This window comes from Myodes glareolus, chromosome 8 (genome assembly GCF_982192425.1).
Source record: "Myodes glareolus chromosome 8, mMyoGla1.1, whole genome shotgun sequence".
NCBI lineage: Eukaryota > Metazoa > Chordata > Mammalia > Rodentia > Cricetidae > Myodes > Myodes glareolus.
The window spans coordinates 63,118,142-63,132,624 of record NC_142033.1 but is presented as its reverse complement, the minus strand read 5'-3'; the positions used below and the strand labels follow the sequence as shown (position 1 = coordinate 63,132,624).

The following is a 14,483-nucleotide window of genomic DNA, read 5'->3' as shown; positions in this document are numbered from 1 at the left end:
AGAAAAAATGACATGTTCTCTGCGTTTCAGCTCCTAACTGGCACACTTCTGGGAGAACTTTCTAGTGCCGAAAACTATTCAAGTGCACACTGTAAGAAATTTGGAGAGTCAGCTTCTTGCCACTTCGGGGCTCCCACGCATTGTGCAAAAATTTGCTCCTTTGCCCATTTATGTAGATCAGCCTCTGAACTTCCCCTCGCTTTTAGCCCCTCTCTGCTGTCGTATTTCTAGACTCTCACCAAAGCTCTGTAGTGAGCGTCTCGATCTTAGTACTCCCTCCTTCTCCCTCCCATCTGTCTAGGAGAAGACTGTTGGCTGACTCTCCTGTAGATAGTCCACTAAGGTCCCAGGAGTTGAACACATGTACTAACCACGTGACTCTCAGTGCCTGTGTCCTTGTCAAAGCCCAGGAGTGTGGAGGGCAGAAGTCTGCAGCTGTAAGCCCTTTCATGGACTCTTCAGCTGCAAAGATACCCCAAGGACATCCAAGGTTTCACTCCTCCCTAGAAAGTCTATACCCAGTGTCTTCATTAGGGTTTCTGTTGCTGAAAAGAAACACCATGACCAATAAAACAAGTTGGGGAGGAAAAAAGGGTTTATTTGGCTTACACTTCAGCATCGCTGTTCATCATTGAAGGAAGTCAGGACAAGAACTCAAATAGGAAAGTATCCCAGAGGCAGAAGCTGATGTAAAGGCCATGGATAAGTGTTTTTTGTATCCCATGGCCTTTTCTGCGCACCTTCTCATAGAACCCAGGACCACCAGCCCAAGGATGGCACCACCCATCATGGGTTGCCCTCTCATTGGTGACTAAATGAGAAAATGCCTTAGAGCTGGATCTCAAGAAGGCATTTCTTCGACTGAGGCTCCTTCCTCTGATGACTCTAGCTTGTGTCAAATTGATGCAAAAAACCACCCAGTACATCCACCGATGCAATATTAGATAAAAAATAATCTTAGCTTTTTTGACCTAATTTAGAACAGCTCTGAAGGTGTGGTCTATCTCTTGAACCCCTATGGGACTGGATGAGGCCATCGAGCCTGTATTATAGAACTTCTCCCTTGACTCGTTCTTAGTCAATTTCCCATTTCTAGATATCTCTAGCTTAAGGAAACCCTTTACTAAACATCGGTCCATTAGAGAACTTTTTCAGAGTTGACTTTCCAGGTAATCAAATTACATTATATCTTTAAGAGGAAGGAATGGAGAAAGGGACAGATGAAGGGATGGGAAGAGGAAGATGGGGATGAAGGGATGGAGGAGGGAGGGACGAAAACAGGAACTAGTGAAGGGGAAAAAGAAAAAAGAAGGAATCTGTGGGAAAGTATGAGACAACGGAAAAGACGGGATAAGATGGAGGAAGACAGTACTCATCCTAATTGACAGGTGGCTTTTCCCTTCTATACAAAATAAATAAATACCATTAAAAAATAGAAGTCTTTGTGGGTAGTAATGTGAGTTTACCTCTATATGCTGTGAATACCATTGGTTAATAAAGAAACTGTCTTGAGCCCACGATAGAGTATAATAAAGCTAGGCAGGGAAAACTAAACTGAATGCTGGGAAAAAGAAGGCAGAGTCAAGGAGACGCCATGGAGCTACCAGCGTAGCTGGAACCTTGCTGGTAGGCCACGAGCCTCATGGTGAAATATAAAATAATGGAAATGGGTTAAATTAAGATTTAAAAGCAAGCCAATAAGAAGTTAGAGCTAATAGGCCAAGCAGTGATTTAATTAATACAGTTTCTGTGTGGTTATTTTGGGAGTCTGGGCAGCTGAGAAATGAACACATGGCCTCCTTACTGTAGGATAGTATTTCCAGTGAAATGTGGGCATTTATCTATGCACCTTTTCCAAGAAAATGTCCTTAATTGGTTTACAATTATTTACAACAATTTAATAATACCATATCTTAAAATGTAACACTAGGAAGAATATCCTTAAATATGGTCTGCATGGTTGACTCGACACATACTGCCTACCTATTATGTGGCCAAAAGCTACATGGGATCTACCCCATTCTAAACAAATGTTATTGTAAGAATCATTCAATCTGTGTCTCAGGTTAGTAGAAATCATCTGAACTCATACTGTAGGATGAAATATTTATAAAAATTATTCCATTAAATGAGTGTCTTAAACAAAATTACACATTTCCAAAGTATTAAGCAAGTAAATGTGGTCTACCATTTATTTCTCATTATCACTCATAAAAGCATTAGCCAGCTTTACAGAGAAGAGAGTCTATCCTGATTCAGATTTCATTGTTCTGCCATTTTGGACTGGCCAAGACCTACTGATCCCTCCTGGCCTGTCTTTCTCTTGTTTTCCAGCCCTTAAAGCAGCCTCTGCTATATAGATTCTCCTAGCAGAGCTTACAAAATGTCTTAGACAATCAGGTTAGGCACATTAGTCCATTCACTGTGACACAAATCTCATCCACAGTTTATTTTCTCCTGTACTAATTGGTCTGTCTGGTCTAGGGATCCACTGTATCTGTCTCTCCAATCTAGATATCCTGGCCCCTGATTGCTGTCTTTCTGCTTCATGCCATACTTTTGGGTTCTGTGCACATGAGATATCCACTAATGTGAGTCACTTGGGAGTCACAGTTTGTAACAGCTCTGCTATAGATAGAAAGAACTGCTCATGCACTTCCTGAGTGTCATAGTCTTGCTCATGTAGGCAATACCAGTTTATTGTGGCAGGGGCACCCCAGAGGATACTGGATTTTTGTCCCTTTCTTGGCATAATTTTTCTGTTCTTTAGATACTAATTCCTTTTTCCTTGTCCATACCCAACTAAAGTGATCCTAAGGAGACCTATAAGAGAATGCAATATGCAATATGTAGTCACCCAACGAAGCTCCAGATCCGTAGGGAAAGAAAACAAAAAGGCAGGCACCTTGCGCAAAGTGTGACCATTGTTAGGCAGATGTGAGAGAACCTGGCTGAGACCCACAGACAGTGAGGTCCACAAGCTGTGAGAACTACCTATAGTGACAGCAATTACAATCTGGGGAAAACTGGGCTATTGGAACACAAATCCCTTCCTGACAGTGCCTACAAGGAAAGAGACCTTCCAGCCACCTTCAAACCATCCAGTGAGTATGAGCTTCTGCCTCAGTAAAGAAGCCAGCAGGTGAATATGTGGACTATGAGCAGTGACAGTGGCAACCACGAGTCCACTATGTGTTTTCCACACCTGCTGCTTGCCAGATGTTCTTTTAAGATCACTGTGTGTTTTAACCCGTTTAGCCCTCATAGCAACTGATGGAAAAGATACTATCTCTAACATCCATTTTTACAAAGGAGAAAACTAAGGCATAAGAAAGTTGACCAGCTCGCTTGGGATCACTCTCCAAGTGAGGGGTGAAGTCAGTCAAACTTAAGATGGTGCCTAGAACCAAGGCCGTTATCCACCAAACTCTATGCTCTGAATCTAACACTGATGGAGTGTTGTTCTTCTCTCACAGTCCCTTCCTCTTCCTCTGACTCTGCCTGCACACAAGACCGGGAAACCTCTGTTCTCCGCACTGTTGTGGTCTCCTTGCTTGTGCAAGAGGATCGTCTTCTCATTGCTGAGATAAAAGTGCCAGACAAAAAAATAAATTAGGAGGGGAAAGGTTTATTTAGGTTCATGATTTAGGAGACATTCATTTCAATCTGTCAAGATGGGGAAGCAAGACTGAAGGAATTCAGCCTGTGGTGGCGGCAGCACAAGGCAGAAGCTTGTTCAAATCGCAACTACAACCACAGAACAGGTAAGATTGACTGAGGGCCAGAAACTCCCCAGGTACCATAACCTGCCCCTAGTGTCCCCTTCACCAGCTAGGACACACATCCTAAAGGGTCCATAACCACACCAAACAGCTCCAAAACCCGGGTACCAAGCATTCAAATACTTGAACCAGGAGGGAACAAATCATACTAAAACCTTAATACCACCAGAGGAGCTCCATGGGGTTCTATCCCCGTGAGAGCTGCAAGGCTTCATATCTACTTGAATAGCCTTTGGCTTTAAACTTCTTTCTCTCCACCTTGAATATTAAAGCCTTTATGTCAGTGTGGACATAAATTAGGCCTATAGGGTTAAGCCACTGGGCTGCTGGGAGCTGAGGTCTGGTCATGCAGATCTGGTGTTTGATAACTTTAAGTGAGTGAAATGATGCGAGGGGAAAACATAGCTAAAATTGTGACTGATTTGCATCTGCAGCCATCAATTACCTACCATCGTGTGGTGTTATTATGAGTGCTTGCCTTGTGCTAGGCACTGTTGGAAGCCCTAGAGACAGAGGGCTGAAAACAAAACAAACAAGCAAACAAACTTCCTTCCCTATTCTCAGGGACCATAGTGTACAGCCTGAAAGCCCAACAGCAATTCTGTCACTGCACAGGGATGCGACACCTTACCAGAGAAAATACTGAGAAGCAAACAGAAATGGCCTGTGAATAAAGGACAGAGGGAGCAGTCTTATCTAGAGTTAAGAATGCCTGGCATGGGGAACCAATTGGTCACAAATCAAAATGATGGGTGGCTACTCACTGCTTAAGGTTTATCAGAATAGAAGACACGTTTCTGGTGGAGAGGGGAGAATGCACACAATTTCTGAGCTAGAGAGCAGCTTGAAGTAGATCAACAACTCCTATGACTAGGAACAAGAAGGGATAGAATTAAAACAACTGGCATAAAATAGGGTCATGTGAGGAGTTGGGATTCATCATAAGCAAAGGGAAACCGTTTCAGGAACAGTGCATTCACCAGCTCCTGCATGAAACACACATTTCTTCAAAGCCTACAAGGAGCCAGGATTCATGTCCCACAAACATAGTAAAGATGCATGTCAATTGGATTGTTTGTTTTAACAAATACCTGAGAGAATTTATGAAGAGTACAAGTGATCTCAGGATGCAGCTTAGCAGTGGAGTGCTTAATCAGCATAAAAGGACCTGGGTGAAAAATCACCAGACCCCAAAAGAAGTCTGGATTTATTTTGGTTCTTGTTTTAGAGGTTCTGTCCATGATCAATTAGTCCTGTTGCTTTGGACCTGTGGCAAGGCAGCTATCACCACAGAATGCCAAAACTAGTCATATCATTGCCAGACAACAAGAGACAGGAAGAACAAGACCTGCTTTCTGTTAGCCCCTTCAAGGACATAGAACCAATGGCCTAATGTTTTTCCACTAGACCTCAGATCTTAAAGACTCTCCCACTTCTCAGGAGCATGAAGTAGAGACAAGACCCTTCACACCTAAACCTTTGGAGGATACTTAAGATCTGAAGATCCACAACATTGCAAGAAGGAACACTGAATATCTCTGTCCCCCTCAATTTATTGAGTGGGGAGACAGAAAGGATAAAGAACTACTATATTTCATTGTGGTGAAACTGGCTCCTATCAAGCTCTAGTGTAACACAATATGAAGATTTAGTCACAATCAATAGAGATCATGAACTATGGAGGGAAAACAAAAGCAAAAGCAGGCCATTCCTAAGAGAGGGGAGGGCATGGGACTCACAAAACACAATGGGTCAGGAATTGCAACAGATGGTCAAAACACTGGGGTGTGGACACCTCAAAATTAAAGGGCTTTCAAAGTTTTATCTCATTGTGTTTGTTGACTTGGGTTGGCATACAAAATTACAACAGGTACCAACAACAACAAAAAAATATTTCTTCAAGTTCCCGGAACCTAAAATTATGCAATCTTGGTCTGCCAGAGTTAGTTTTGGGGAAGGCTCTTTTCTTGTTTTTATAGATATATATACTTTCTTAGACTAGTGTCTTCATGTAGCAGAAGAAGTGAACTTACTGGTGTATCTTCCTACAGATCCATCATTTCAGGACCTCGCCCCAATAACCTCATTTGACCTTTATATCCTCCTGAACACCCATCCCAGAATTCACTCATTATGAGATGATTCTGAGTCTCTTATCAGGACACAGTCCAGCCAATGTCTAGTGCTCATGGTCAGCAAAAAGGAACAGAAAGATTTTTTTTATTAAAATATAAAAGTTTCCATTTTCGCCCCTCCTCCCAACACCCTCCCACTCCCCCCCCACTCCCTCTCCTCTTCCCTCTCCATCCCTAAGAGCAGTCAGGGTTTCCTGCCCTGTGGGTAGTTCAAGAGGAACAGAAAGATTTGAAGCCAGAAAACTACATTAAGATTCTAGAACCATCATGCAACCCCTTGGTAGAAACTATGTTATAACTGGGTTGTGTATAAACAAACAAACAAATAAATACAACTCTAAGGTACCCTTTATTCTCCTGTTAATAGAAAGAAAACATAATGGGGATATGAGCATGAAGTGCAGAGGTCAGGAAGGAAGATGCAAAGGAAATGATTGCCCCTTTGGAATTGTTGACTCAAGGTCTCAAGCTTGGCAACTGGGCAAATGTGAATGGTTCTCCACTGAGACAGGAAGCCAGGAAGAGGTGGGGGCACAGGTGGAGTACTAATTATTCAGACCTTGGAATGTTGACCTTGAAGCCAATGAGTACGCACACACAGCGTCCACACCTTTACATCATTATCATTGATTCAGAACAGCTCCTTAGCTGACAAGTAAATTGAAAAATAAGCAATAAAGTTCTGGCTAACTGAACACTTCAGGCCTTTCTTGGGATTTTATGGAAGAAACTGAAAATCAGAATGGTGAAGCGACCCGCCGGGGATCTCAGAATGGAATCTGGACTTGGGTTTGTAAAGCAGATCACTTTGGCCCATAGGCTCTTCCCAGCTTTCCACAGTGGCTCCCCTGAGCAATGGTTCACTTTATCTTGTCTAAGAAACTATGGCATGCCTCTGCTCCTGCTTTCACTGTGTTTCTTCATGCTTGCTTGCACAAGTCACGCCAGTTGCTTTCACACGATTCACACCCCAGCTCAAGCTCTGTGGATATTCCTACACTCCACCTCCTTGGGAAATGCCAGCTCAATAGTTTCCTATTACTGCCATGGCAAACTGTCACAAGCTTAGTGGCTTTAAACAGAGCGAGCATATTGTGATAGAGTGTTATGGGTTAGAAGTACAACATGGATAAATCTGATGGGCTAAAACCAAGCTTGTCATTTTCGGGATGCTCTAATGGAAACCCTGTGCCCTGGGTGCTATCCTTTCTGCCACACGGCCTCTGTCTCCATCTCCAGCTGCGCAAATATCAGATCCAGACATGCTGGTGCTGCTGTACCTGCTTCTCTGACTCTGCTTGCACTTTCCAATACCCCTGCCATAGTATTGGTCCACAGGAACAGTGCAAGTTTCTCTCTGTCTTAAAGCCAGTTGACTTGCAGCCAGAATTCTCTCAGCAACCTCACCTCAGATCCTCACTGCCATAGGGCTTTACATACACACTGGTTCTGAGGATTCAGGTGTAAACATCTTTGGGGAATCTTCATTCTTCCTGGTATCCTAAGAACGTCCAGGGTTGTTTGTTTCTGATTTTGTTTAGAGGTTCTTTGTTTGTTTGTTTATTCCTCCCAGGAAGGCTAGAGGCCATGCTTATAGATAGCAACTATGAGATTACTAAGATTCATTTATTGGAGAGTCAATAAAAAGGAAGCTCCCTTTGATTGATAGAATCAGCAAAGAAAATGAACACTCTAAAAATCACTTCTATGTCCAAATAAAGGTATCGTTGTTCATTCAGGCCAGCTTTGAGTTTCTTCCTCAAATCTCAAATCTCTACATTTGATTGGGAAATAGCTTAGGAGCACAATTAACCTGATCATAATAGCCTAACAATGTCCTACTCACTCACCAGATGAAGAAACTAAGACTCAAAGAGGTGAAATACCAAGGTTGCAGTGACAGGAAAGTGAGTGAGGAGTCCTAATCCAGATGGACAGGACTACTGATGTCTGAGTTAATATTTTCCAAAAATTTATAATATTTTAATATGTGGTCCTTGAAGTCAAGGTCAAAGTGCAGTTTGCAGGAGTCAGTTCTTGCCTTCCACCATATAGGTCACAGAGAGCAAAGCCATGTTCTCACAAGCTTTGTGGCAGGCACCTTTACCCACTTAGCCATCTTGCTGAAGTCTGAGTTCTTGGCTTTGGAAAAAATCAGTCTTAGATTCACAACAAAGAAATAAAGAAACTGACTTACTGATAGATAATCGCGATGTCTTTCAGAGCAATGAAGACACCTCAGGAGGACGGCAGGTGGATAGATAAACAGATTCCCAGGACCCATACGATACAAAGAGTCTCACCTATTGCCATAGCACCAACTGCACCCACTACAACTTCACAAAGCTTGCTGACCATGAAATACAGTGCAGGGGCAGCTGTCACCGGGTGAGTATTATGAAGACACGCATGCACACGAACATGCAAGCACATGCCCTGAGCTAATCCTCTATGAACTCTCCCTCCAGTCATGGGCTATTTTTGTTCATTTTATTCCAACAGAATTCAGGTAAAGGCACTGTTGATGGAAGGAATACGACTCGGTTTTAACTCCTTCCGTGTTCCATGGTGAAATCTTTGGAAAGCCATTAACATCCCGGGGCACAGTTTCTTCATCTCTAATGCTTAGTGAGGTCCTTATTCCTAGCCCACTTTTGTTGTAAATAGCAAGTGAGATGCCACATGTGCCACTGATCACTAGGGTCTGGCACAGTAGGTGCTAATGGCCTTTAGTTTCTGCTCTTATCACCTCCAAGGCTCAGATGACAAGAATTAGAGGAAAATCCCGAGATGACAAACATGGATTAGACACTACCTGCTGAGCAGAGTACTCAGCAATTTATAAGCAATGTTTTATGTAACTGTATCCATTTTATAATAATCTAATGAGTCACGCCCCCTTCTAATAACCACTTAATAGGTGGAGAAACTAAAACTCTTAGAGGTTAAATGAGAAATAATGTGAAGACAAGTGGGAAGAGCCATAAAGTCTTAATTCTTAGGAACAGTCTGGCTTAGAACTGTGATAAAGAAGAGAAAATAAAATAAAAACAAAAGGAAACATGCTTCTGTTCCCTTTAAATGGCATAACAGATACTACAAAACAAGATGAGATGAATGAGGTCAATTTCTTTCAGCAAGTTATTGAATCCCAGAAGCTCAAGGTTGTTAGCATGGACCTTGTCCTATATGGGCTCTCTTAATACCCTCCCATTAAGAACAGAGAGAGAAGCAGGTTTTCTCATGTCTGTTTAGGAGGGCTCCAGTTCTCTTCAAAAGGGCTCTGTCTTCATGATCAAATCACCTCCCCAAAAGCTCACTGCCAAATCTCCCCACTGGGAACTAAGTCAACTAATTTCAACACGCACAATTTATGAGAATATAAACGTTTCAGGACACAGGACTATTAAACCTGGGGATGAGGTGTATAGCTGATTTGAGACCAGAATAGCAGAGCAGGTGCTCCACAGTGATTTTAAACAATAGTCTTTTATGTAGATTTGTAATAGAATAATCTAGACAGCGTTTTGTATTAAATAAATAGAAAAACCCAACTCAGAACAACTGAATCAGAATGTTTGGACATCTCCCACACCTAGGCAGGTGTTAAAATCTCCTCAGATGATTCCAGTACATTCTACATTTAAAATCCACTAATGTGTCCTGCTGAAATATTCTCCACAGATGAAGAAATTAAAGTCTTGAAGAGGAAGTTGTCCTTGTCTAGAAGTAATGATTGCCACTATTTTTAAACAAACCTCATCCCACTAGCTTCAGAGATCAATAAATGATGGTCGGTTAAAAAAAAAAGAAAGAAAAGACAAAAGGGAAAAGGAAAAGTGGAAAACAGGGGAACCAAAAGAAAATGCATTTCACCAACTCAACAACACTGGAGGTGCTTGTATTCCATTTTCTTTATCTGCCCTTTTATTCTGAAACACCCCTTGAACTCATGATTTGCTCCCCAATCATCTAACAATCCCTGCTTCTGATGTAGTGACTGGCCCGGATTATGGGTTAAGTCACACGGAGAATGAATATAAAAGAAATAATGCCACTACAGTCCAACAATAATGGCCACCACCAGAAGATAAAAAGAAACCAGAAAAAAAAATTTTAGCGAGCCTTCCAATGAAGCCATAGGGCCTACAGGCCCAAAATATTTATTAGCTGACCCTTTGTAGAAGGGCTGAAGACTTCTTCCTACAGAAGACACACATATCAATGGTTGCTCTCCCTTCTCTGACTCATTTCTCTGTTTCTTTGTACCACCCCCACCTGCCCACCCAGGTAAGGGACTTGCAACCACACTCTGTGTCCGCTTGGCTCTTAGAGGAACCTCAACTAACGTCTTTCTAATATTTTCCTGACATTGACAGCCAACACAACACCCAGCAAAGAACAGATTCTCAAATAGTTTTTTTTTAAATATACACATAGAAACTTGAAAATGGATGCTAAGTCATCAGATAAAGAACCCTATTAGACAAAAACAAAAACAAACAAACAAAAATCTCAAGGAAGGGTGCTAAGAATAGGTCAATGGATGGATAGATCTGTGAAAGATTCCAGGAGCCTTTTCCTGCCCAATTACACCTCTGGGTTTATGAAATCCCAGTACCATGGCATCGTGAATAATCTTTCCCCTGCAGGCACTCTCTGTAACAGGGTTCAGACTCTTTCCAAGGTTAGATATGTAGTACCAACACCTGAATGCTGACCCTTGAGACAGGTGCTTCAGTAGACTCCTAATTTAAGCCAAAGAGATCATCGGAAACAAGAGGAGGAGGACAGGCCTGGGACAGTCCTCTGTGTCTGTAACTGCCATTTTCCTTTGTTACCAGTTCTGCTCAACAGGTCAAAGCAGCTTGGGGTAATTGCTCCAAGATATATAGCAGGATGGGTCCTGGGGACCTGGCATACTTTTCTCTAATAATTGGATCTTTTCTAATATTCCTGACATTACCCATAATCCTCTCCTTGTACTTAGCACCACTTTTTTTTCTGTACCAGAATGAAGATCTCTGTGGGGTAAACCTCTTCCTTGAAAGTTTGGGTGGGACATGAACTGTCATTTCAGATTTGTGTCATCCAATCATCACTGTGTGTGAGGAACCATTTCACACGTAGAAGTGACCGTAAGAATGCCCCTTACAAACCAGAAACAGAGCTGATCTTGGGTGCTAGCTGTTGTCCAGACATACTACCACATTTATGCCATAGCCCAAGTCTTCCCTTCAACAATGACTTAGTGCAATGGAACCCAAATCACCAGTACCCAGAGACCTAGGACTCCATAGCTCCTTTGCAGGCCAGCTGAGACTGGAGAGCTTCCCAGGGTCCTGCCACACCTTCAGTAGACCAAATAGTGGCCTGGGGAGCTTTCACTCCGTTTTTTCTCCTGTACCTTCACTGGGCTCAGATTTGCATTGACTTCTGATGCCTGCCCTGCCCTTCCCAACCCCTTCTGGTTTCCTTTCTCACAGGCACATCCTTAAAAAGAACTTTACACCTTTAATTTCATTTTACCATCTTCTTTGTCATAAATCTAAATGAGCTCAGGTTGGTTCATTAGAGTCTCACAATTTATATCTACAATATTTAAATAAAATCTCAAGAAACAAGCTAGCCTGCAGCCAGCGGAAAATCACAAAAGATCTAGTGCTTAAACTCAGTGTTCTTTTGCTCTGGGGTGTGTGTTAGGACTGGGTATATAGCCCAGAGCTACAGCATTTGACTAGTATACACAAAAGCCTATGCTGGATCCTCAACAACACAAAAGTAAACCAAAACCAACAAATGGAGAAACAAACAAAGAAAGGACATACTTTCTCTGCACTTGCCTGGCTCCTAAAACTGCCTGTTTGAGGTTGCACAGAAGTTTGCAGACATGAAAGAAGGTGAGGGGGCTATTTGGGAGGAAGAAAGGGAATATCAAGGGCGGGGGGGGGGGGGGAGAGACAAGAAGGCCATGGGAGAGTGATCAAATAAGAACAAAATATAATGATATGTATGCGTGAAAATGGCATAATGAAGTCCATAACCTAATATGCTAACTTAGAAAGTTAATTTTAAAAAAATTCATATTATAAGGAAATGTCACGCACATCCTGGATGACTCTTAGAAAATGCAGATACCACACACACACACACACACACACACACACACACACACACACACACACACAGCATATTTGGAGTTAATGTGAATTATAGGTAAAAAGACAAGCTGAGGAGTTCAAAAGAATACTGTGGGTAGATTCCAAGAAGAAAAAGAACTGCCACATGCTCAGTGGGGCCATGACTGAGGAGCCTGAAGCCCTTGGGATGGGTTCTCTTTAACAAAACACTGTAACAAGACAATTCTACTACTGTTGAAAAAAGAGAACACAAGAGACTAAAACGGACACAAAATCAGTTCAATTCTGATCATTTTATTAACCTGGGGACATTATCCTACATTATATAAACAAGTGGGGTGACAATGAGCTAGAAAAACTGAAGGCAAGTATAGGAAGTCTTCTGTATGTGTCCTGAGTTCTCCCAAGCTTGTTGGGCTCCTTCCCCATTCTCTCCACTCCTGGGACGAAAGGGTAAATGCCTCAGGAGTTCTAGTCCCAGGGGATCTCACACTCTCATCTGGTCTCTATGGACACTGCACTCATGTGGTATATAGACATGCATGTAGGCAAACCAGCATCCCACATAAAATAAAATTAAATAAATTTCAAAAATAATTTTTTTAAAGATTAAAACTCAGGACTTCACCAGCCGTGGTGGCATAAGACTTTAATCCTAGCACTTGAGAAGCAGAGGCCTGCGGATCTCGGATCTCTGAGTTTGAGACCAGCCTGATCACCAAAGCAAATTCTAGAATACCCAAGACCACACAGTAAAACCTATATTAAACAAAACAAACAAACAAACTCCCAAGACTTCCTAACTCAGGTTGCACAGCTTTCTAACCTAAATTCCAAACAGGGTCTCTTGACTCAAGGCCATGTCTAGCCTTCTCTCTGAGAAGAAGGTAGCCAGGGAGAGCAGCCTACAACCTTTCGAGTCACCAATGAGGATGCAGAAGTACGAGGATGTCCAGAGTATGCAGAAAGAGGATTTCTGGAATGACTTTCCAAGCACACTGGGCCAAGGGCAAAGTGCCGGCATCCTGTTCATAGGAAAGAACGCCCCAGCATGCTCACTTTCTCGCACGGAGGCATGCATGAATTACAGACCAGAACCATGGCTCCCTGAAGACGAGAGCCAGGCTGTTTGAATTTTCTGTTCTAAGAACCAAGCTCAGGAATTGTCTGCAGACTCACTGCATATCCAAGACCGAGCTTTGCAGCTTGAGGCTTTGAAAGAAAAGACTGGTATAGGGAAAGTAAGAAAACCAGACCCGTGGGATCTTGAGTGGTCCAAAGTGCATACAGTGAGATTTATGAAAGAGCTAAGACATGAATCTTGATTGGCAGACAAAATAGAAAGAGTATGGTAGTCTACAGTATCTAAAAGGGGAACCCAAAAGCAGGAAGAAGCAGTTCTTGGGTTTTTAACGTGGTTTATAGCAGTAGTCACTGGGGGTAAAAAAAAAAAAGTGATCTGGAATTAAGTATTCAGAGACAGATAGATCTGGAGAGGAAGTCTGTGACAGAGAATGTGGAGTTCCCAGGCTCCAGACTCAGCTTTTAGTGAATTGGGGAAATCACTTCCTTCTTGTTCCTAACCCATCTCTGTGCCAGAAACCCCAAGCATCCTAGGCAAGCTGTCTGCCTAGGGACGTTCACTGTCTTCTAAGGAAGAGTCACAAACAGCACAGCAGCAAGGTCATGAGTTTCACAGTGGATATCAGCAGGACTTCGGTGGTTGACAGGACTTAGGAAACAGGAAGTCTCCCTGATCAGGGGATGGTTAACTGAAATACAAGAATGAGGAAATACTTGCCATTGCAAAGAAGCAGAGAAGCATGCAGGAAGAGGGAGAAAGATGAGAGAGGGAAAGGCAGTAAGAACATCAGGAGTGTCCAGAAAACCAGGAAGGGTTTGGAGCCTAAGGGAGTCCGGCAATTCAGAACCACTCAGCCGAGAGCCAGACAGAAAGCCACACATATGCAGGCCACCTGCAGAGCGACAAGGAGCAACCGCACTTGAAGAGGATCAGGCTTGTTGTCTCCTGGATCTCTGAGAGCAAATTTGGTAGTAAGGAACTGAAGCCATCGCGCAGTCCCTGAAAATAGTAATGAGTGAAGCTTACTTAGGTGACTGGCGCAGGAGCCCAGTGTATCCCAGCTCTGCCACAGCCTCTCCATGCTGTCAGTTGATGACTCATGGCTTATTCTTAGAAATTAGAAATGACAGACAGCACTGTGTCATGGAGAAAACTGCTAAGTCTTCAGTGTGTTGTCAGACAAGGACTTGGAGCCACATTATAGAAATTTCTTGAACATCACATGGAATTCTCTCATGGTTTTCTTCTTCAAAGGACCCTAGAGAGGTTAGTTAACCTGAGCTTTCCAATGAGTGTGACTAAATGATGCATTCAATGGCTTATGTTATTTAAAAATCAAGTT

At 42.6% G+C, this 14,483-nt stretch overlaps 1 long non-coding RNA gene across 1 annotated transcript in view; it reads right to left on the bottom strand.

Annotated features, from left to right (window-relative positions):
* LOC125387540 (uncharacterized) overlaps positions 1 to 14,192 on the bottom strand; it is a 28,738-nt gene extending 14,546 nt beyond the window's left edge. The window contains exon 1 of the long non-coding RNA XR_007227896.3: positions 14,056 to 14,192. This is a non-coding gene — a long non-coding RNA (uncharacterized LOC125387540). The remainder of the gene's footprint in view (positions 1 to 14,055) is intronic.
* Positions 14,193 to 14,483: the final 291 nt, after the last annotated feature.